Raw genomic sequence first — 21953 nt, 5'->3', positions numbered from 1 at the left:
TGGGTCTTACAGCGATGCTTGGAATACTTTTCATACAGCTCGACCAGGACTAACATTTCTGAGAAGTGATGGTGATGCTGCTTGTTTGGCTATGTAGAATAACAATACAATTTCTCTTTTTACGTTATTCTTTTGATGCCAATTGATTGCTGGGGGCAGTATTTGAGTAGGCGGAATCGGGGGACAACTTGTTTGTCTTTGTGTTCGCAGCCTCGTGAGAATCTGGTTCCTGCGATGGGCCTGGATGCTGCATTACGTTCTCTAGGTTTGAATCCTACATCTTTGCCTGGTATTGTCATAATCGCTGGACTAAGGCAGCCTAAAAATGTAATTGAACGGAAGCTACATGGTTGGATAAGTACATAAACAATATAATATCTCACTATAAACAGAGATGAGGAATTCAGTTTGTCAATTTATTTTTTGGGGGGTACTTAATTTGGAGGGTGGGGGGCCGGTCAGGTTACAATTTGTATTTGTGTTCGAAGCCTCGTGAGAATCTGGTTCCTGCGATGGGCCTTCAATGGATTCCAGATATTTTGTTTTACAACAGTAAGAATTGCACCACTGCTGCAATATGATCTCTAGGCTTGAGGAAATATTGAGTAAATACTTGTCGTACACCTGGACCACGGTTGCATGCTCTCTGCCTGAAATATTTCTGAGGACAGATAGCGATGCTGTTTGTTTGGATTGGATGAGTACAAAAACCCAAACCACTTTTCTATTAATATTAAAAACAAAAAAAAGAAATTCAAGAGCAATTCTTCAGATGCCAATTGATTGCTTGTCTGGGGGAGTACTCAATTTGGAGGGGGGACGTTCAGGGTACAACTTGTTTTTGTGTTCACAGCCTCGTGAAAATCTTGTTCCTGAGATTGGCCTGAACATTTCTTTGGTAACAGTAAGAATTGCACCCGTGCTGTGCTACGAATTCTAGGCTTGGGTCTTGCAGCTTTGGTTGCAATAACTGTCATACAGCTCGACCAGGAGTTACAGGCTCTCGGACTGACATTTCTGAGAAGTGAAGGCGCACTGCTGCTTCTTTGGCTAAGTTGAAACCAACACAATTTCTCTTTACGTTATTCTTTGGATGCCATTTGATTGCTGGGGGGGCAGTATTTGAGTAGGGGGAATCGGGGGACAACTTGTTGGTCTTTGTGTTCGCAGCCTCGTGAAAATCTGGTTCCTGCGATGGGCCTGGAGGCTGCATTACTTTCTCTAGGTTTGAATCCTACATCTTTGCCTGGTATTGTCATAATCGCTGGACTAAGGCAGCCTAAAAATGTAATTGGAGGGAAGCTACATGGTTGGATAAGTACATAAACAATATAATATCTCACTAAAAACAGTGATGAGGAATTCGGTTTGTCAATTTATTTTTTGGGGGGTACTTAATTTGGAGGGTGGGGGGGGCGGTCAGATTACAATTTGTATTTGTGTTCACAGCCTCGTGACAATCGTGTTCCTGGGATTGGCCTGAACATTTCTTTGGTAACAGTAAGAAATGTACCCATGCTGTGCTACGAATTCTAGGTTTGGGTCTTACAGCGTTGCTTGGAATACATTTCATACAGCTCGACCAGGACTAACATTTCTGAGAAGTGATGGTGATGCTGCTTGTTTGGCTGAGTAAAATAACAATACAATTTCTCTTTTTACGTTATTCTTTTGATGCCAATTGATTGCTGGGGGCAGTATTTGAGTAGGGGGAATCGGGGGACAACTTGTTGGTCTTTGTGTTCGCAGCCTCGTGAGAATCTGGTTCCTGCGATGGGCCTGGATGCTGCATTACGTTCTCTAGGTTTGAATCCTACATCTTTGCCTGGTGTTGTCATAATCGCTGGACTAAGGCAGCCTAAAAATGTAATTGGAGGGAAGCTACATGGTTGGATAAGTACATAAACTATATAATATCTCACTAAAAACAGTGATGAGGAATTCGGTTTGTCAATTTATTTTTCGAGGGGATTGGGTCCTCCGACGTATTCCATATCTATGACATGTAATCACCACAGCTGTGCTGCTTCGGAAACTTTTTCCTGCGTCGATGACGTCGATGCGCCGTCGTCGAGGACCACGTCCGACGTCATCCGATGTGATAAGTAGGACGCACGACGCCCGTAGCCTCAGTTCCGTTTTTTCCACGAACGTGTTGCTTCGTGATTCTCGGTTCACGCCTCGACTCTTTAGAGTTCTGTTCTTCTCGGTTCTTCGAACCTGTTCGTTTTGTGAAAATCCTTTGTGAAGATGTCTTCGACCCCGCGTCCGGGTTTCAAGAAGTGCGGGGAGTGTGGGTCCAAGATGTCGGTGACGGACTCGCACGACGCCTGCCTCTGCTGCCTCGGGGAGGCCCACGACACGGATGACTGTATCGACTGCCAGTTTGCTCACGTCCAAAGCCTTACGCGAACGTAAGAAGAAGTTGTCGGTAGGTCGGGTGTCCAAGCCCAGGAAGTCGAAGTCTGCGGGGCTTTCGACGGATGATTCGAGGGGTGACTCTCCGCGTCATTGTGGGAAGTCTCGTGGGTCTCCTTCTAGGAGTCAGTCTCGCCACTTCTCAGCCTCTTCGAGGCGTTCTCGGAAGCGCCGACACCGGTCGTCTTCCAGGTCCTCTTCGGAGGACTCTGCCCAGCACGTCGCTTACCCCACCAGCCGTGCGACGCCGGAGGAATGGGCTTCCTTCGGGAAGAAAATGCTGGCGATTCTTGAGTCGCAGGGTACTAAGCCGTCCGCGCCCCCGAGTGGGGTCGGTCGTGAGAGGTCGAGAGACACCGCTCGCAAGAGTGGTCGGCACGAGTCACGGGAGAGGTCCTGTTCGGACAAGGAGTCTCGTTCTCGACGTACCCGTTCCAGGTCCCGGTCCTCGACACGTTCGAGACCGCATGCACCTGTGAGGTCTTCGAGGAAGACATCGACGTCTGAGGCGTCGAGGGCGTCGACAGGCTTTCTCGGGGCTCCGGCTCCGAGGAAGTCGTCGAAGCCGTCGACGCTCAGGTCGTGGAGGGACACGCTCGGGGCTCCGTCTTCGAGGGCTGTGTCGACGCCGCCGATGCTGGAGGCGCTGCATCTGACGTCGACGCCGATTTCCTCGACGCCGATCCTCTCGGCACCGATGCCGGTTCGCTCGACGCCATCGACGCCTTTCGTGTCGGAGGTACCCCGTGGCAGGGGAGAACCCCCTAGGAAGGCTCTGGTTAAGAGCAAGCACTCTCGGGTGCCTTCTTTTCGCCACCTGGACTATATTTCAGAGGCGGATGAGGATTCTGATGGCCTCGTTCTCCTAGTCAGGTTCCAGATGAAATTGTCTCGGGCCATAGTCAGTTTGACGATTTGAGACAGTCACTGCATGATGCCAGTGGACTGGACACCTCTCCGGAGGTGGAGTTTTGTAGGCCTGAGCCTGGCTCTCATGCCGATTCCTCGTACCGGCGCCTTATGGCTAGGGTTTCTGAGTACTTGGGATGGTCTGCTCCCCCAGGGGAGTTTGTGCAGGATGATCTGACGGACATCCTTGATGTTGGTCCCCCAACTGATCCGGTACTGCCGTTCCATATGGCTTTACAGAGAAGGGTGGCGGCGGCTTGGACTGCTCCGGAGAGTCTCCCGGCAGTGGGCAGATCCTTGTCGCGAAAATACCGTCCAGCCAGTAGCGACCCCTGCTACTTGACCAGGTACCCTACTCCGGAGAGTTTGGTGGTGCAGGCGGCCACGGCCCCGGCAAAGCAGGCGTCGTACCCTACCATCCCTCCTGAGAGGGACGACAAACGTTTTGATGGCTGGGCGAAGAAAGTGTTTTCTTCTGGTGGTATGGCGCTTCAGGCGGCCAACTCCATTTGTGCCTTGTCTCGTTTCACACACACTCTGTGGAACTGTGTTGCGTTAGCGGCTGAACATATTCCCGAAGGGGACGAACGGGATGGTTTCCTTGCTATGGTCCAGGATGGTAAGGATGCCATGTGTGAGTCCGTTCAGTCGGGTTTGGACTTAGCTGAATGCCTCAGTAGGTCCATGGCGGCGAGCACCGTGATACGCAGGTTTGCGTGGTTGCGGAAGTCGGGGTTTGCTCCTGATGTGCAGTCTCGGCTCCTCAACATGCCCTTTGACGGTGAACACCTTTTTGGCAGCAAGGCTGACGAGAGCCTTGAGAGGTTGCAGACCTCGAAAGCTGCAGCAAAGTCGTTGGGCGCTGCAGTTCGCCAACCTCTGCCTTTTCGTCCTAGGGGACAGCAGTGGAGGGGTGGTTCCTTTCGCTATTACTCGTCCTTCAGTAAAGCGAGAGGAGCTGGCAGTCAAAGAGGCCAACGCAGGGGTACCAGAGGTGGACGACAGGGTACCCGCGGTGCCAAGGCCGCTCGGGCAGTTGCCTCTTTGCCCTCAGGTAACGCGCGGCCTCTCCCACTCAGTCATGAGGCCATGTCCCATGGTTCGCCGGTTGGGGGAAGGCTGGCGCAGCATCTTGTAGAGTGGCAAGCCATTACTTCGGATGTGTGGGTTCTGGAGATCATAACCCACGGCTACTGTCTTCCCTTTCGGCACAGGCCTCACGACAATCCACCGGGGAACCTCTCTTTGCAGAGTCCGGATCCGCTCCTTGCGCAGGAAATTCAAGCCCTGCTGGAGAAAGGCGCCATAGAACTGGTGCCTGTAGCGGAGAGGAACAAGGGATGGTATTCCCCTTATTTTTTGATTTCGAAGAAAGACGGGGGATTGAGACCCATCATGGACTTGCGCGGTTTGAACAAACTCCTCAGGAAGGACAAGTTCAAGATGGTTACTCTCTCTCAAGTCCTCCAGGCCCTTCAGCTTCAGGACTGGTTGGTGTCACTCGACCTCAAGGATGCTTACTTCCATGTGCCGATCCATCCCAAGCACAAGAAGTACCTGAGGTTCGCGGTTGGCGACTCGCACTTTCAGTTTCGGGTCCTGCCGTTCGGATTGACCTCCGCCCCGAGGGTTTTCACCAAGCTCATGGTGGTGGTGGCAGCGCATCTCAGGCAAGGGGGGATTCACGTCTATCCCTGCCTGGACGATTGGTTGATCAGGGGGAGCTCTCCCGAGCAAGTCCTGGATCATCTGTCCGTCACCTGCCACTCCCTTCACAGGCTGGGCTTCTCCCTCAATTTAAAGAAGTCCCATTTGACGCCAACACAGCGGCTCCAGTACATCGGAGCAGTGCTCGACACTTCCCTGGGGCAGTGTTTTCCTCCCCAGGTGAGGGCTCTTCACATTCAGCAGATGGTGCACAGGTTTCAGCATGCCCAGACGCTCCCAGCGTTCGAGTTCTTGAGGTTGCTCGGCCTCATGGCATCCTGCATTCTTCTGGTGCCAGAGGCTCGCCTGCGGATGAGATCTTTGCAGTGGGTGCTCAAGACGCAATGGTCGCAGTCCTCCGGCAGGATGTCTGACCCGGTTCAGGTGCCGCCCTCTGTCGCCCGGGACCTTCTGTGGTGGGCCGTCGAAGGCAACTTGATGAAGGGGGCTCCTTTTTGGCTTCCCTGGCCGGAGGTGACGATCGTGACGGATGCATCCCTCACGGGTTGGGGAGCTCATGCCAACGGGCTGACAGTCGGCGGTCGTTGGTCTCCGTCGGAGTCCAGACTCCATATCAATCTGTTGGAGCTGAGGGCCGTCAGGCTAGCCCTGAAGGCTTTTCTGCCGACTGTGCGAGGAAAGAGTGTCCTGATCCTGACGGACAACACAGTGGCCATTCACTACCTCAACAAAAAGGGGGGGCAGGGTCACTTCCTCTGTGCAGGGAGGCGATGCAGCTCGAGTTCTGGGCCATCCAGCAGGTAGTTTCGATCTCGGCAGTTCATCTGGCCGGAGACGAAAACGTGACGGCGGATGCTCTGAGCAGGCAGAGCACGATCTCTCACGAGTGGGAGTTGGCTCAGGAGATTCTCCTGGAGATCTTCGCCCTTTGGGGGACCCCTCAAGTGGATCTCTTCGCCTCCAGTGTCAACTGGAAGTGCGAAAGGTTTTGCTCAAGGGAATTTCCTCCAAAAGGAGCCTTAGGAGACGCGTTCGTGGTGGAGTGGTCGTTCCCGCTGCTGTACGCGTTTCCTCCAGTCCCCGTCATCCCGCAAGTGCTGCGGAGGTTGCGGAAGTTCGGTTCCCGGATGATCCTCATTGCTCCGGCGTGGGCTCGGAGGACGTGGTACCCGGACCTTCTCGACTTGTCCATCTGCCCTCCGCGTCGTCTTCCCTACCGAGACGATCTGCTCTCACGGGAGGGGGGTCAGGTTCTCCATCCAGAGGTCAGATCCCTCAACCTTCACGCTTGGCTTCTGACAGGTTGAGGTATAAGGATTGGGACCTCCCTGAAGACGTGATGGAGGTGTTGCTTTCGGCCCGAAGGCCAGCAACAAAGTCTCTGTACCGTTGCCGTTGGCGTAAGTTCTGCAACTGGTGCCGAGTTCAGAATGTGGATCCTTTTGCATGTGACATCCCCATGGTTCTGTCCTTTTTACTTTCTTCGGCCCACAGGGGCTTGCAAGTGGGTACCATTAAAGGTTACCTGGCGGCGCTGTCCATCTTTAAGCGCTCGTCTGAAGAGTGTTCTTACTTTAAAATCCCTTTCATTTCACAGTTTCAAAAAGGGCTCACTAATGTGTTCCCTCCGTCACCTTTCCTGGTGCCCGGTTGGGATTTAAACCTTGTTCTTAAGTTTCTTATGGGTGCTCCGTTTGAGCCTTTACATTCTTGCCCTTTGAGGCTGTTAACTCTGAAAACTGTGTTTTTAGTTGCAGTTACTTCCGCTCGCAGAGTGAGTGAGTTACAGGCACTTTCAGTTAAGCCACCCTTCACTGTATTTCACAAGGACAGGGTTGTCCTTAGAGTTCGTCCTTCTTTTCTTCCGAAGGTAGTGACGGAATTTCATTTGGCCCAGAAGGTGGTTCTTCCGGCATTCTATCCTCCTCCGCATCCTGGTAAGGAAGAGGAGAGGCTCCATAGGCTTGATCCTAGGAGAGCTTTAAGCTTTTATGTTTCACGCATGTCCCGGGTCAGAGTGGACGATCAACTCTTTATTGGTTACGCTGGAAAGCGTTTAGGGCAAGCTGTGACGAAACAGACTTTGTCTCGCTGGATTATTTTGGCCATCTCGGAGTGCTACCGCTTGGCGGGTAAGGACCCACCGGCTGGCTTGTGGGCCCATTCTACCAGGGGTATGGCTGCATCTACTGCCCTGCAGAGAGGTGTTCCTATTCGCAACATCTGTGATGCAGCCACATGGGCTTCAGTACATACATTTGTACGTCACTATTCCCTTGATTCCATCCGAGCACAGGATCTGGCCTTTGGCAAGGCGGTCCTTTGCTCTGCTATTTGATTGGCTATTCTAAATTTTGATTCTAAATTCTTTCCCTCCTCCTTGCTCTGGTACTGATTTGGGAGTCTGTCATAGATATGGAATACGTCGGAGGACTCAATCTCGAAGAACAAGTTACTTTCTTACCTGGTAACGTTCTTTCGATGGGATGGTCCGACGACGTATTCCATATCGCTCCCGCCCTGCCTTCCCCGCTGCAGAATTTCTTTGCGATTGCAGCTTACGTTCCGCAAGGCTTTGTGTCTGACTGGCAGTTGGCTAGTGTCACACGTTCTGGGGGAAAAAACTACAACTGAGGCTACGGGCGTCGTGCGTCCTACTTATCACATCGGATGACGTCGGAGGAGGTCCTCGACGACGGCGCATCGACGCAGGACGCAGACGCCGAAAAAAGTTTCTCCAGCATTGGATCTTTCATGGATTCACATGCTTAGAATATTCCCCGTCGTCACGAGGGTTCCCAGTCTGACGACGGGGAATATTCTAAGCATGTGAATCCATGAAAGATACCAATGCTGGAGAAATGGAGTTACAGGTAAGAAACTACTCCCTTCTCCAGCATTGGATCTTTCATGGATTCACATGCTTAGAATATTCCCCGTCGTCAGACTGGGAACCCTCGTGACGACGGGGAATATTCTAAGCATGTGAATCCATGAAAGATACCAATGCTGGAGAAATGGAGTTACAGGTAAGAAACTACTCCCTTCCGAAGCAGCACAGCTGTGGTGATTACATGTCATAGATATGGAATACGTCGTCGGACCATCCCATCGAAAGAACGTTACCAGGTAAGAAAGTAACTTGTTCTTTGGGGGGTACTTAATTTGGAGGGTGGGGGTGCGGTCAGGTTACAATTTGTATTTGTGTTCACAGCTTCGTGACAATCGTGTTGCTGCGATTGGCCTGAACATTTCTTTGGTAACCCGTGCTGTGCTACGAATTCTAGGTTTGGGTCTTACAGCGTTGCTCGGAATACTTTCATACAGCTCGACCAGGACTAACATTTCTGAGAAGTGATGGTGATGCTGCTTGTTTGGCTAAGTAGAATAACAATACAATTTCTCTTTTTAGGTTATTCTTTTGATGCCAATTGATTGCTGGGGGCAGTATTTGAGTAGGGGGAGTCGGGGGACAACTTGTTGGTCTTTGTGTTCGCAGCCTGGTGAGAATCTGGTTCCTGCGATGGGCCTGGAGGCTGCATTACGTTCTCTAGGTTTGAATCCTACATCTTTCTCCAGCATTGGATCTTTCATGGATTCACATGCTTTGAATATTCCCCGTCGTCAGGCTGGGAATCCCCGGTACATTATATAGACCCTTTCCCGTAGGAAAACTTTTTCGACGCTTATGCGTCCTATCCACCTCGTTTTGTATCATGCGTGCCCGTGCCGTCAGGACGTCATGATATAAATACAGGCCCCGCCCCCGCGCTCCCTCAGATTTCAACCGTCTTTCAAAGCAGTGGGATCTTCGTGTTACTACTAGTGATAACTAGATTGTTTTTTTGTCTGTTTCGCGTAAGCGAAGTTCAAACCTGGAGAATTATGTCTGGAAAGGCGTTATTTCGCCCATGTGCAACCTGTGGCCTCAAAAAGGTTTATGAAGGAGACGGCCACATGGACTGTATCTACTGTCTCCACCCGCACCACACGGCGGATACATGTGAGATATGCCAGGGTTTTCTCCCAAAAAACCCTTAAGGACCGTAAAAGAAGGCTGGTCGACTGGCTTAATGACGGAGCGGGTGCCTACCCGGCTTCGGAAGTTGGCTCCACGGCCTCCAGGAGCAAGTCGGAGCCTCCATCGAAGAAGGTGCGGCCAGCAGAAATTCGCCCTGAGGACAAGCATAAGGGGAAACATGCTGGATCCTCCTCATCTCATAAAAAGCCCTCCTCCTCCTCATCATCTAAGACGGAGAGGCTGGCGCTGTCTAAATCCTCCTCAGGGGACCGTCCCAGGTCTTCCGTGAGTCGAGAAGCTTCAGCCGGGAAGTCGGCATCAAAATCGACAACGAAGTCTAAAGGCTCGACGACGACGACTTCCTCGTCGACCTCGGTGTCATTGACGATGCCTATTACCGTTCAAACAGCAGCGGTTGGGATTCCTTCGTCGACGGAAACTCAGTCTATGGCTTGGCTGCCTGAGGTCTATGACCCGATCCCCCCTGAGGTCTTACTGCAGCCAGACACGGCCTGCTCGGCGGAAGGGGAAGGTGACATGGTTCTGCAGCCATTGGATTTAGGCTTACGGCCTTCCACGTCGACGACGACGGCGACGAGTGCGAGCGGGGGTATGGTACCTATATCATCCACGTTGCTGAACCCCCAGACAGTTTTGTCTCTGGATGTGCTTAATACTCTTCAGAAGCTACTACAGCGGCTGGATACCCAGTTCCCTCAACCTGGGACGTCATCGTCACTTCTGTCTGTACCTTCCGTCGACGAGCAAACTTGTACGGCTCGCTCGTCGACGAATCACCCATCGGCTCCCCAGGCGGTAAAAGATCGTCCTCGAGCTCAGGAGGAGGGTGAGTTGTCGGAGTCCGACTCTATACATGATGACTCTGGGTCAGACATCTCCCTGTCACCGTCGAGGGACCCGACATGGAATTCGGATGTAGAATTGGAGTCTACGAGGAGCCAGACACAGCCATCTCCCCCTGATGATGTGGGAGCCTTCCATGCAATGATGGGGAAAGCGTGTTCCGAATTCGGCTTGATTCCTGAGGAGCAGAGGAAAGACTGTTTCCTTTTTGACCATATGGGTCAAAGGAGAAAATCGGTATTTGCCATCCCAATCCTTGACCACGTGTGGCAAGAAGGTCTCAAAACGATGCGCCATCCGTTCTCGGAACCAGCCATAAAGGGACGGATCGAGAAAAAGTTTAAAGCTCCGGAGTCCACTCCAAAATGTCTAACATCACAGCCTTTGTCTGACTCGGTGGTGTCGGCGGCAGCAGCTAGGAAGGCCAGGGTCCAGCAAAAATGTTCAACGCCACCGGAAAGCGAGGCTAGGAGGCAGGACGCATTTGGAAAGAAGGTGCTCTCGGTCGGAGCGACGACAGTAAGAGCAGCCAATTCCTTAGCGATCGTGTCACGATATGATAGGGAAATGTGGCACAAATTAGCCCCTATCCTAGAACACCTGCCAGACGAACACCGAAAAGCAGCTATGTTACTGGTGCGGGACGGCGAGGAGGCCTCGAACCACGCTATTAATATCGCAGTGGACCTAGCAGAGTCTGGTTTCAAACAAATCAACCATGGAGTAGTGCTTCGTCGACAAGCGTGGCTCAAATGTACTACTTTCCGTCCTGAAGTACAGTACAAAGTCCTGGACATGCCATGCGAAGGGGAGCACCTGTTTGGCGAAAAGGTTGATGAAGCGCTGAAAGGGATGAAAGAAGACACGGATACTGCTAGGTCCCTCGGCGCCCTTCAAACGGGTAGAAATTTTCGCTCTTTTCGCCCTTTCAGAGGTGCTTCTGGAAACTCCCGCTTTGGAGCCTCGAGGGACCGTGGATTTAACAGGCCCTCGTACTCTTCACAAGGGTTCAGACGAGCGTCCCAGTCGGCACGTGGAAGCAGGGACTATCAAGCCTCCAGGCGGCGAGGCTCAGGTCCGTCGTCAACGAAGAACAAGCAAACCAGCAACCAATGACGGCCTTCGGAACGTCCTGGGGGGTCGAGTCTCTCATCACTTCGACCGATGGAAATGCATCACCAAAGATCGATGGGTCCTAGACACGATTCGCATGGGTCATGCGCTGCAATTCAAAGACAAGCCTCCGCGTCTTCCTCCTTTATTCTCGACACAGCCCCACCTCCAAATCCTACGACAAGAGGCGGAGCTTATGTTGCGAAAAGGGGCGGTAGAGAGAGTTCCTGTGGCACAGGAAGGCCAAGGAGTTTATTCCAGGTTCTTTGTTGTCAAAAAGCCAAACGGCAAATGGAGGCCCATTCTCGACCTGAGGGTACTCAACAAGTGGCTAAAGAGCCAAAAATTCAAAATGCTAAAACTCCAAGAGGTTATCAGATCGGTGCAACCCATGGACTATCTCTCTTCACTAGACCTTCAGGATGCTTATTTTCACATCCCAATACGCCCACGACACAGGAGATATTTAAGATTCGTCGTCGGGAGAAAGCATTTTCAGTTCAAGGTCCTCCCGTTCGGGCTCAAGTCCTCCCCCAGGACGTTCACCAAGTGCTTGGCCCCTATAGCGGCCCATTTAAGGAAGGATGGTCATCATGTCTATCCATATCTAGACGACTGGCTAATCAGAGGGTCATCCAAGGAACAAACACGAGACAGTCTACGAGCCACAATGTCCATCTTACAGGAACTGGGCTTCGCAATAAACTTCGACAAGTCCTCAGTAGAGCCTTCGAGGACCTTGGTCTTTCTAGGAGCGGAGTTTCATACGCACACAAGCCTGGTGAAACCATCCAGCGAAAGAATTCAGAAACTTCAAAACAAGGCGTCGGAATGGAGCGGCGGTACCAGAGTCTCTGTGCGCAAGTACATGTCCCTGCTAGGGACCATGTCGTCCTGCATTCCGTTAATAAACAACTGCCGTCTGTTTATGAGGCCTTGCCAGGAATTTCTAGCGGACCGTTGGGCACAGAGCAGAGGTCGCTGGTCCGACAGACTGGTCGTCGACGAACAACTAGTTCAAGCACTCGGCTGGTGGAAAGTGTCTACTCACCTAACGAGAGGGATGCCTCTACTGGAACCAGAGTTCCAAAAGACGGTGGTGACGGATGCATCGCTGAGCGGATGGGGAGCTCATCTGGATATGTTACAGGTACAAGGCCAGTGGTCTTTGCAGGAGTCCTCCCTGCATATCAACCTGCTAGAACTGAGAGCAGTGCGATGGGCTCTGAAGTCTTTTCTTCCGCAACTGAGGGACTCGGTGGTGCGTGTCATGACGGACAACACCACTACGATGTTCTACTTGAGGAAACAAGGAGGGACACGTTCCAGGTCCCTATCGACAGAGGCACAGAAAATCTGGCATTGGGCCCTTCAACACAACATACAAATCTTAGCATTTCACCTACCAGGAGTGAAAAACGTGGAAGCCGATGCCCTCAGCAGAGAAATGAACGAAGTTCACGAATGGGTGCTGAACGACCAACAACTTCAACAAGTATTCAAGGAATGGGGACACCCTTCCATAGACCTGTTTGCAACGAAGAACAACAAGAAATGCCATCAGTACGCAAGCAGATGGCCTCAGCAGGGCTCACTGGGGGATGCGTTCTCATTCCCATGGACGAACAAATTCCTGTACGCATTTCCTCCTTTTCCCCTTGTCAGGAGGACGTTGCAATGGATCCTCAGGTACCCATGTCGGGTAATTCTGGTGGCCCCATACTGGGCCAGACAAGTGTGGTTTTCAGACCTACTACACTTAGCGGCGGCGGAACCGATGAGATTCCAGAAGACCCCCGACCTTCTGTCTCGACAGGAGGGTGTCGTTTGGCATCACGACCCGGACAGCCTCAAGTTGACGGCCTGGCTCCTGACTTCGCCGAATTTGGTCGGCTAACGATTCCGGAGGACTGTCGACGTATCCTGCAAGCGGCAAGAGCACCTTCCACAAACGCCTCATACGCGTACAAATGGAAAAGGTTCTGTCAATGGTGTGAGGATCAACCAGGTTTGGCCCCGCAATCGATTAGGCCGGAACAGCTCCTTCCATACTTGCTGTTATTAGCTCAAATGGGCCTGTCGGTGTCGTCAATAAAAGTACACCTAGCAGCCATTTCCAGGTTTACTCGTCGACGGCACTCGGCACCATTGTTCAGCGACCGCCTGATTAAGCACTTCCTTAAAGGCCTCTTTCGGAGTTTCCCTCCAGAGAAGAAATTTCCACCGGAGTGGAGCCTCAATCTGATCTTAACGTCTCTTATGAAACCTCCGTTTGAGCCAATGTCATCATCGTCTCTGAAGTTTCTGTCGTGGAAATTGGCCTTCCTGGTGGCCATCACTTCAGCCCGACGTATCTCAGAAGTTCAGGCTCTAATGGTGGACCCACCATACTTACGATTTTTCAAGACCAAGGTAGTCCTAGCCACTAACCCACAGTTCATACCAAAAGCTCCTTCGGTGTTTCATAAACACTCTTCTATCGTGTTGCCTACGTTTTTTCCGGAGCCATGCTCGGGAGCGGAGCGCATGCTACACACATTGGATGTAAAAAGGGCTCTCAAGTTTTATCTTCATCGTACGCAACCGTTCAGAGAAACGAGACAGCTGTTTGTGGCCTATGGGTTGGGTGCTAGAGGAAAAGCCATTTCAAAGCAAGGACTTTCAAGATGGGTGTCATCTACCATCTCGTACTGCCATTCCAAGGCAGGGAAGCCTCTTCTACGACGGCCAAGAGCTCATTCAACTAGAGCAGCGGCATCGTCGACGGCACTGTGGGCCGGAGTCCCTCTAGGGGACATCTGCATGGCGGCTACCTGGGCGACTACACACACCTTTACCCGCCATTACTGCCTGTCGCAGCAACATGCCGAAGACACCCGGATGGGACAGGCGGTGCTTCGACACCTATTCCAGTAAGGTAAGCCCCGGCTGCGGGGTGGCATCCTGTGGAATTTATGACTGTATGTGGTCCGTTTTTTCCCTATGTAAACTATTACTGATGTATACATAATCTTAGGGAACGGCCTTTTGCGAAGAATGTATAGGGGTTTGCATGCACACCTCCTCTTGGGGGTAGTACTGCTATGTAATCTATTCAAAGCATGTGAATCCATGAAAGATCCAATGCTGGAGAAGGGAATAGTTTCTTACCTGTAACTCCATTTCTCCAGCATTGGTATCTTTCATGGATTCACATGCGCCCACCTGCCTCCCCTGATCATGCAAACCGGTTCCCCCACTACTTTGGGGGCCGAAATCTGAGGGAGCGCGGGGGCGGGGCCTGTATTTATATCATGACGTCCTGACGGCACGGGCACGCATGATACAAAACGAGGTGGATAGGACGCATAAGCGTCGAAAAAGTTTTCCTACGGGAAAGGGTCTATATAATGTACCGGGGATTCCCAGCCTGACGACGGGGAATATTCAAAGCATGTGAATCCATGAAAGATACCAATGCTGGAGAAATGGAGTTACAGGTAAGAAACTATTCCCTTGCCTGGTATTGTCATAATCGCTGGACTAAGGCAACCTAAAAATGTAATTGGAGGGAAGCTACATGGTTGGATAAGTACATAAACAATATAATCTCTCACTATAAACAGTGATGAGGAATTCGGTTTGTCAATTTATTTTTTGAGGGGTACTTAATTTGGAGGGTGGGGGGCCGGTCAGGTTATAATTTGTATTTGTGTTCACAGCCCCGTGACAATCGTGTTCCTGCGAATGGCCTGAACATTTCTTTGGTAACCGTAAGAATTGCACTCGTGCTGTGCCACGAATTCTAGGTTTGGGTCTTACAGCGTTGCTTGGAATACTTTTCATACAGCTCGACCAGGACTAACATTTCTGAGAAGTGATGGTGATGCTGCTTGTTTGGCTAAGTAGAATAGCAATACAATTTCTCTTTTTACGTTATTCTTGATGCCAATTGATTGCTGGGGGCAGTATTTGAGTAGAGGGAATCGGGGGACAAACTTGTTGATCTTTGTGTTCGCAGCCTCGTGAGAATCTGGTTCCTGCGATGGGCCTGGATGCTACATTACGTTCTCTAGGTTTGAATCCTACATCTTTGCCTGGTATTGTCATAATCGCTGGACTAAGGCAGCCTAAAAATGTAATTGAACGGAAGCTACATGGGTGGATAAGTACATAAAGAATATAATATCTCATTAAAAACAGTGATGAGGAATTCGGTTTGTCAATTTATTTTTTGGGGGGGTACTTAATTTGGAGGGTGGGGGGAAGGTCAGGTTACAATTTGTATTTGTGTTCACAGCCTCGTGACAATCGTGTTTCTGCGATTGGCCGGAACATTTCTTTGGTAACAGTAAGAATTGCACCCGTGCTGTGCTACGAATTCTAGGTTTGGGTCTTACAGCGTTGCTTGGAATACATTTCATACAGCTCGACCAGGACTAAAATTTCTGAGAAGTGATGGTGATGCTGCTTGTTTGGCTAAGTAGAATAACAATACAATTTCTCTTTTTACGTTATTCTTTTGATGCCAATTGATTGCTGGGTCCGTATTTGATTAGGGGAAATCGGGGGACAACTTGTTGGTCTTTGTGTTCGCAGCCTCATGAGAATCTGGTTCCTGCGATGGGCCTGGAGGCTGCATTACGTTCTCTAGGTTTGAATCCTACATCTTTTCCTGGTATTGTCATAATCACTGGACTAAGGCAACCTAAAAATGTAATTGGAGGGAAGCTACATGGTTGGATAAGTACATATACAATATAATATCTCACTATAAACAGTGATGAGGAATTCGGTTTGTCAATTTATTTTTTGAGGGGTACTTAATTTGGAGGGTGGGGGGCCGGTCAGGTTACAATTTGTATTTGTGTTCACAGCCCCGTGACAATCGTGTTCCTGCGAATGGCCTGAACATTTCTTTGGTAACCGTAAGAATTGCACCCGTGCTGTGCTACGAATTCTAGGTTTGGGTCTTACAGCGTTGCTTGGAATACTTTTCATACAGCTCGACCAGGACTAAAATTTCTGAGAAGTGATGGTGATGCTGCTTGTTTGGCTAAGTAGAATAACAATACAATTTCTCTTTTTACGTTATTCTTTCGATGCCAATTGATTGCTGGGGGCAGTATTTGAGTAGAGGGAATCGGGGGACAACTTGTTGGTCTTTGTGTTCGCAGCCTCGTGAGAATCTGGTTCCTGCGATGGGCCTGGATGCTGCATTATGTTCTCTAGGTTTGAATCCTACATCTTTGCCTGGTATTGTCATAATCACTGGACTAAGGCAGCCTAAAAATGTAATTGTTTCCCCCTACTCAAATACTGCCCCCAGCAATCAATTGGCATCCAAAGAATAACGTAAAGAGAAATTGTGTTGTTTTCTACTTAGCCAAACAAGCAGCATCACCATCACTTCTCAGAAATGTTAGTCCTGGTCGAGCTGTATGAAAAGTATTCCAAGCAACGCTGTAAGACCCAAACCTAGAATTCGTAGCACAGCACGGGTGCAATTGGAACAAGCTACTTACCTGTAACTGTTGTTCTCCAGCATGGGTCTGGCATGGATTCACATGCTCATGAATATTCCCCGTCGTCAGGTTGGGAATCCTCGGTAAAGAAAAAATCAGTATCAGTTTCGTTTCTGATCTGTCTTTCGTAGTAGTAAGCAATCACTGATCTCTGCGTCATACTGACCACAGCCAATGACTGCCCTCTACCTAAGCCCCGCCTCTGGCAGCCATCTTCAGATTTGGTAGCACGTGAAGTGGCAGTATGACCAAGTGAAGAAGCGCAGAGGGGTAGGCGGGAGGGTTCGCATGTGAATCCATGCCAGACCCATGCTGGAGAACAACAGTTACAGGTAAGTAACTTGTTCCTTCTCCAGCATGGGGTCTGGCATGGATTCACATGCTCATGAATAAAGAATACATAGTAGTACACACATGCACAACCACGGGAGGTGGCAAAGGCTCAACATTAAGCATTACATCAAACTCAACATTAAGCAATTCTTACCTCCTCACCAGGCTCACCTTAGGCGAACAGGTTGCGCAGCACTGCTTGGCCGACCCTGGACTCCTCCCTGAAATCCTGATCGACGCAGTAGAATTTCGTGAAGGTGTGCGTCGACCTCTACGTAGCAGCCCTGCAGATGTCCAGCAAGGGCACACCAGATAGGAACGCCGTGGTAGCTGCGATCGCTCTGGTGGAATGGGCTCTCGGACGGCCAGGCAGCGGTCGGTTTGCCAACCGATGACAGTACATGATACAGCCGGAGAGCCATCTGGAAATGGAGGCCTTTGAGAGAGCCTTCCCCTGATTGACAGGTCCAAAGTTCACAAAAAGTTGTGACGTCTTCCGAAAACACTATCTGCCCCTAGGAAGGGGCATCTGACCCCAGGGAGGGATGCATGAGGTGGGGCCCCCCCTATCTGCCCCCAGGGAGGGTTGCATGAGGTGGGGCCCTCCATTTGGGGTGGGGGGGTTGAGGGCAACCCCCCGTTGCGGTACATCATTCGCTGCCAATTTAGGGTGGCCCTCAGCCACCCCTAAAAAGCAGCCTATGAATTTGTATTTTGTTTTTTGTTTACCCAACTTTGCTTGGTGCAGATGGCCACATTAGTGTGCTATCTGCCCCCAGGGGGCCCAAACCCTACTGCCCCATCTTTTGAGGGTCCTGCCCCACCTTTTGGGGTGGCCCTCTCCCCCCTCACACCGAATGGAGGTGGGGTGTACCTCACGCAGCCATTAGGAGGAGGCCCAGGGAGGCCTGCATGAGGTGTCCCCCCAGCCATTGGGGGTGGGGGGGGCGGCACCCCAAAAGGTGGGGCAGGACCCTCAATAGATGGGGCAGTAGGGTTTGGGCACCCTGGGGGCAGATAGCCACACTAATGTGGCCATCTGCACCAAGCGAAGTTGGGTAAACAAAAAAAATATACAAAATCACAGGCTGCTTTTTAGGGGGGCTGAGGGCCACCCTAAATTGGCAGCGAATGATGTACCGCAACGGGGGGTGGCCCTCAACCCCCCCCACCCCAAATGGAGGGCCCCACCTCATGCAACCCTCCCTGGGGGCAGATATCTGCTCCTAGGAAGGGGCATCTGACCCCAGGGAGGGTTGCATGAGGTGCCCCCCCCATCTGCCCCCAGGGAGGGTTGCATGAGGTGGGGCCCTCCATTTGGGGTGGGGGGGGGGGGTTGAGGGCCACCCCCCCGTTGCGGTACATCATTCGCTGCCAATTTAGGGTGGCCCTCAGCCCCCCTTAAAAAGAAGCCTACGAATTTGTATTTTGTTTTTTGTTTACCCTACTTTGCTTGGTGCAGATGGCCACATTAGTGTGGCTATCTGCCCCCAGGGTGCCCAACCCCTTGGGAGGGCTACATGAGATGGGCCGCCCCTCCAATTGGGGTGGTGGTGGAGAGGTGCACCCCCCTTCACGTTAGAAAATTCCACAGCGGTGTAGAGGGCCCCTCCGCCCCTGCAAAAGGGCAGCCTGCCATTTTGAATTGTGTTCTTCATTTACCATACCTGCCTTGGCGTAGAGGGGCACATTGGTGTGCCAGTCTGGCGCCGGGGTGCCCAAAACGTACAGGCCAATGCAACAGGGGGGGCCAATATGGGTGGTCTGGTATTTGGGTGGGCTGACACAGATAATATATGTTTTGTTATTCCCTTTACAGGTCTTGAGCAGTTCAAGCTTCTCCCTTGTTATGTATGTATGAAATTTTGGTTATTCCAACATTTTATAGTGGGTGGAGGGCACATTGCTATTGGGATGGGGGTGAACAGGGCCTGTAGTGTTGGTGTTGTGAAGGAAGTGGGTGCTCTGGGGAGGTATTGGGTTGGCCAGGAACACACTTGCCGGGGTAGCGGACAAAAACGCCCCCCAGTGCAGCTGAACAGTGCTGTTTCCCTGGAGGGAAGTTTGCCACTTAGCCATCTGTGCAATGTTTTTTTTGTGTGCTGGGGGTTGCCATACACCCATTGGTTTTATGCCAGTTTGCTATCACTGTGCAGTCCAGCCTTCTGTGGAGGTAGATGACCGAGAAGTTTCATGTATGTGATGGAAGGAGCTGAAAAATGTACAGATAGTTGCCAGACAGTTTGGATGTGTTATTGGTAGGAAAAGCATTGAATGTAATTCTTTTATGTTTCCTTTGCAGTTGAAAAGCTATTGCTGACTAATGTAAGTACAACATTTATTACTTGGTAATGTGGGGGTGGAGGGTTACTGCGGTGGAAAGAATTGTGGCTGCATTCTCAGTGATAAGGTTGGGAAAAGGTAGTGGGGAGGGTCGGGGGCCAGTGATGGGTGTGCCTTGCATTGAGGAAGGCGGCTGCTTTGCAGAAGGAAAGGTTTGGCCGACATAAGTAGCAGCAAATTTTCAATTTTTTTTCCAGTAGTTATATAGATGGTCATTTTTTCTGAGCATGCGATGCACACTTGTTACAGAGCTCCTTCCTTTCACTGCAAAGTTCACCATTTCTGTGGTGCAATTCCAGCAGTGGTCCCAGTGTGCCCTGTCAGGGTCCCCATCGTTTTGCAGGGGGAAAAACTGTAACGCAGGGTAGCTAGAGAGGGGGGGGTGTCATTGGCCTTGGGCGTCCGTCCCCCAGGTGGATATTTTGTCCTCCAAATTCAGCAGTGGGTGCAGAGTGCCCTGGCAGGGTCCAATCCCTTCCAGGAGAGGAAAGCTGTAGTGCTGACCAGGAAGCGATGTAGGGTGGTGGTGGGTGATGGGTGTGACCTTGGCCACCTCCCTTCCTTGGTAGTGAAGTGCCCCCAAGTTCACCAGTGGTCCTGGAGCTATGGCCGAAACACTCACATTGAAAGTGTCTGAAGGTGCACCCATTTGTGGTAAATGTGGCACATTCTGTCAGGGTACCTATATTCAGAGAGCGTACAAAGCACACTTCCTGTGGACTTCATATCCTCTGTGAGACTAGTCACCATGCCAAAGTGTAACGATGTAGCATGTGCAAGTCACCTTACCACCGTGCTGTGCAGGCGGTGGGCCACAGGAGCAGACAACTTTTACTGATTACAATTGCGCCAGCACAACTGTGTTATTGGCACAAGGTGACATACTATCTTCTTCACCTCTTTCCCCTGAAAATAATGTGGCAATTATGTGTCGACCTACTGTTATCTCAAATGAGAGGTTGTTTCCGAATGGGTGAAGTGTGTGTCTGGGATTGTTACAAGAGTCATGTATTGCTGCAATTGTGTAATTTGGTAAAATGTATGTGTAGCCATAATCATGGGGGTTTTCCTGTTTCCATTTCCTAGTGAGGATGAGGGTTGTGTGGATTTTCGGCCACTCTTATATCCAAAGGGCTGCACGACTTTTCCGAGGGCCACCTACATCTGGGTCTGGAAGGGATGGCCTTGCAGTGCATTGGTTTGGGGTGGGGGGGGATGCGCCTTCACCAGCTCCGAGGAGCCATCATCGCTGCCCAAGCAAAAGGACAGGCCCCCCCCCCCTGACCTTATAGTGGTTCACCTGGGAGGAAATGATTTTACGTCTGTGGGACAGAAGGGGGTACGGGAGCAGCTCATGGCAGACCTTGAATGGATTGCACAGAGGTTTCCAAACACTGTGGTGGCCTGGTCCCAGATGATTCCCAGGATGGATTGGAGAACTCAAGGGAATAGAAGGGCCATCAACCGCTCGGTGTGGAAACTGAATGGCGAGTTCACTAGACTGACAGAGGGCAACACCAGAATACGGACCATTGACCATGGCAATATCAAAGGTGCTGTGATGTTTCACAGGGATGGGGTGCACCTTTCCAAAACAGGCATGGAGCTGTTCTTTGGAAACATAATGGACTTTGCCCAGACGCTATTTTAGGGGGGGTTTGCCCAGTGACTGATGGACGCACTGGAAGATGTGAAAAGTGAATAAAAATGGTAGTAAGTATGTTGGCAGTGAGACTTCCACTTCCTAGCAATTGTTTGCATTCATGGCATGTCAAAGCATTCAGTATGTTTGTGCTGCTTATTTCTTAGGTACCCATCACTACTTGCTTCAGCCTACATCAATTTGCTTGGCCTTGCAATAATTTTGTCCTTGTGAGCTTTCCCCTTACAATAGACACCCCTATGTGAATGAGCAGGTGTTTTTGTCAAAAGTGTGCCAGCAGTTGCCCGGAAGGGCCAGCCATGTACTTTATTTATCTTCCCTTTCTGCTTCTTCATTGCCTATGGCTTTTCAACTCACCCAATCACTAATAAGTTGCATGGTTGCTTCTCACCTCGATTTCCCATTCCACAAGCATCCCATGGAGGAGGGCATGGTGCAAAGCATGTTGGCTGTTTCTGAATAGGTAGTGTGGCTGAAATCCTCGTCCCCACGCTTGCATTTCTGTACAGTTTAGCGGAATAATACATTGTCCATAAATTTTTTGTTCTCTTTCTTTTAGGTGCAGGTGTGTTGTAGCTGTCTACCCACTTGTAGGAAAGCAGCCAGCTGGTCCTTAGCATTTCACGTGAGTGTTTGCAAAGTACTACTCTGTTTATTGTACCGAGCAGGGAGTACGTCATATTGCAGAGGGCTGCTACAGTTTGTGAGCAAAGTCTGCACCTTTTGGTGTACTTGTGTGGAGTAGGTTTGTGGCACTGAAAACCACTTCTCCAGCATGGGGTCTGGCATGGATTCACATGCTCATGAATATTCCCCGTCGTCAGGCTGGGAATCCTCGGTAAAGAAAAAACCAGTATCAGTTTCGTTTCTGATCTGTCTTTCGTAGTAATAACCAATCACTGGTCTCTGCGTCATACTGACCACAGCCAATGACTGCCCTCTACCTAAGCACCGCCTCTGGCAGCCATCTTCAGATTTTTACCGCACGTTCATGTGTTGGGATCCTCGTGCTATTGCTCTCGAGCGTTAGTGCTAATTTTTCGCGCTTTTTACAAAAAACTTCGATTCTTTCGGTCAAAAGAGCCTCAAGCTCCACCGATCCTACATCCGATCAACG

Source organism: Ambystoma mexicanum, chromosome 7q, assembly GCF_040938575.1.
Source record: "Ambystoma mexicanum isolate Mex_15411 chromosome 7q, UKY_AmexF1_1, whole genome shotgun sequence".
Taxonomy (NCBI): Eukaryota; Metazoa; Chordata; class Amphibia; order Caudata; family Ambystomatidae; genus Ambystoma; species Ambystoma mexicanum.
The sequence above is the reverse complement of the archived record's forward strand: the minus strand, read 5'-3'. Positions refer to the sequence as shown.